This window comes from Aptenodytes forsteri, unplaced genomic scaffold, assembly GCF_000699145.1.
Source record: "Aptenodytes forsteri isolate BGI_AS27 unplaced genomic scaffold, ASM69914v1 Scaffold15, whole genome shotgun sequence".
NCBI lineage: Eukaryota > Metazoa > Chordata > Aves > Sphenisciformes > Spheniscidae > Aptenodytes > Aptenodytes forsteri.
In genome coordinates, this window is record NW_008795129.1 from 1,643,843 (window position 1) to 1,647,003 (window position 3,161).

Consider the following 3,161-nt stretch of genomic DNA (forward strand, 5'->3'; position numbering starts at 1 on the left):
AGCCCTCTCCTATCCGCGGTGGATGTTGTGTGTTGGGGGGGGGGGGAGGGGGGAGGAGGGAAGGAGATGCACCGTTTACAAAAATCTATTGCAATGCATATCTTAATAAAAGCCTTGGGGTAGACAGTGAAACGCAAGCACTACCAAAGCAAATAAATTTGACGCAGAGGACGGACAGACAGGTAGCTGAATTGTGCCACGCATGGAAATATAGCCCAGACACAACTCAGCAGCTACGGTTCTGTTAATTAAAAGCTTAACCTTGTTCTAAACGATAGAAAAAGAGAGGGGGTGGAAAGAAAAAAAAAATCTAAAAGGCCTGTAGGGTTGTTGCTGTTCAGTTTAAAAGACTAAACGCCCTTTTCCAACATGATCTACAGAAGCTGACACTTAAATGGCAAGAGAGCAAGCTCGCAGAGCAGGCACGCTGGTGCCGAGGTTTCTGCAGTTCCCTCTCCCGAGGGAAAAATAGTCAGTCCGGGTTTTTTGGGTGATCCTGACCAGGGTTTGCAGCTCGCCAGCCTGACCTGTCAAGCGGATTATTTTAGAGGGAGATTAATAGGGGAGGCGGGCTGCAATAATAATCGTTTTGTTTGATGTGACAACTTTGATAGGCGTTGATTTACTTACAAACTGATAGGCTTTTAATTGAGCGCCTCCATCCAGCTTGAGATGAAAGGAAAACCGCATTGAAAAGCTGCCCGAGTGCCCTCGAGCCTCAATACTGATTAGCCATCTCGACAGTGAATAGTTCAAGGCATTTTCAAACTTTTTTTCCGCTCTCGCTCTCCTCTCCTCCTCAAATATCTGCCAGCCCACTCCTTTTTAAGAGAAAATAAATCATTTCCATTGTGTGCAAATAAAATCGACTTGACATGCTTGCCAATAGCTGGTAGGTAAAGGAAAGTGTGGACTGGCACTTGTTAATTAATTCCTCCTTTGCTCTCCCTTTTTTTAAGTTACAATTTTCCTTTGTAAGAGGAGGAAGACGGGTTCCAACCCTTAGGTTTTTTAGGGGGTTTTGTTTTTTGTCTTTGTTTTTGTTTTTTTTTAAAGGAGAATAAAAGCAACAGCCACCAAAACTTCAACAAGACGACACAAGTAAATGCCAAACAGCAGACCGTCTGCACGGACTCATTAAAAAAGGACCCCTCGCGAAGGTAACGAGCAGGACGGAATCCATCTTCTTCAGCTCAAGAGAGGAAAAGAGCCCGCAGCAGCCAAAACAAAAACTACGCACCGCTTTCAAGCTGCAGCCCCGCCGCCCGCCCGATCCTACGCGTGTGCATCCTAACTCCGAGACCCTCGCTGGGAGCCGTGTTCTGCCGGGGTTAGGCGCAGTGAATGAGCTCTCCTAGCCGAGAAATGCTTTGGAGGGGGCAAAGGGGAGGGGATGTCTCCGGGCTGATTTTTTTACAAGCTTCTACATAAAAAGTTTACAGTACCGAGTGTGATTTAAATCTCATTTCAAAGGCTGAGCGGGGGGGGGGGGGGGGGGGGAAGAAAAAAAGGAAAAAGCTGTCCTCTGAAGTTACTGATTAAATTACCCTCTGATGCTTCTACTTCAGCCAGGAAGATCGGGGTTCGTGCTGTTCCCCCTCTCCTTCCCCCCGATTTTCCCGTCGGTGCGCTGCCTGTTTTACACGTGTACCGGGTATCGCCTTTGCTTTCCCTGGCTTACAAGTAAAACAACCCCTTCCCGAAATCACCCTCACCTCCACAAGAAAAGAGAGAGGGAAGGGAAAATGGGGAGGGGAGAGCCTTCCCACAGCTGACTCTACCTTAAGACAATTAATCTTTAGTCTTTCACCCTGGGAGGCAGGATAAATACAACGAGAAAACAGATAGGAGTCTCCCCGGTCCTGTAAGGAAAACAGCTGTTCCAAGCACTTTAATGCAAATGAACACAAATGAAGGTTTCAGCTTTTTTTTTTTTTTTTCTTCCAGAGTTTTACTGCACTCCATTTATCAATTGGACTTGACAACAAAAGAAAGAACTGGGGGAAAACCTGGGGCAGATTCAAGTCACTTCCACTCTATATAAAGGAAGGGGGGGACTTCCTTGAGGGCAAGTTGTGAGTCTTGTCAGTCCTATTGCAATATCGGGTTTTATGCAAGATTTCTTTCTCTACACCACCACCCCCCCCCGCCTTTTAATTTTCACGGTCTTGTAAGATGAGCGCGATGATTGCAAAATGAAAGTCCATTTATGACTTTCCACTGAAAAGTTGTGGCAATAAGCCCTATGCTTTCAGAGAAAATACAGAAATTAAAAAGTTTGTTAAAATTAATTGTATCTTTATAGAAGCTAGAGGAGTTCCGCATATTTACCCTAGTCTATACACTATATTCAAAGAGTAAAGTGGTTTTAATGAAAGACAGCAGATATACTTACTTGGCTGCAGGATTTAAAGGGTACCGCTTTGGGGGGGGGGGGGGATCTCTGGGAAACCGGCCCAAACTTCAACCTGTACGTCTACCTCGTAAGAAAAGAAGGTCGTTAAAGGCTATCTGACACATCTGTTTAGGGACTGGGGGAGATCGGTGTTTCAAGGGAAGAAAAAGGGCTTGGTTCAGCAGATATAAACGCGAGAAAGTGAAAGTCCTTCCTCTCGCCCACCCCTTCCAGGATCAGCGCCTGTTCTGGTCGGAGTCCAGGTCAGGAATTGGACGCGACCCCTAAAGCACTTGCCTTGTTCTTCACTTGTCAAACGTGTTTTATCTCTAAGTGACCTTTTTGTTAATGTTGTAGATTGTGTGGGCCACCATGTCAGATCCGGAAACAAAAGTAAAAGATTGATTAACACATTTTGCCTGTGAAAAAATGTTATGGGATGAGGAGGTGGGGGGATAGCGGGATGCAAAGTACAAAGGGAAAAGAAAAAGGCAATCCAGGGAGCGACAGAAGGGCTGCGGACTCCTCTCGGGGCATCCGCCGGCACGGTAAAACCGGGGTTGAGGGCAGAGGACTCGGTACGCTTCGGGAGCGCGCGGATACAAAGCGGGACGTATATAGCGCCCGGGTGGATACCGTGTGCATACCCACGAGGTTCTCGACACAGCCTAGCTGAAATCAAACACATAAATGGCGAACCCATACTCTCGCTAAGGCGAGGGGCCGCCTCCCCAGGCCCCCGGGGCCGCCGCCCAGGCCAGCCCGG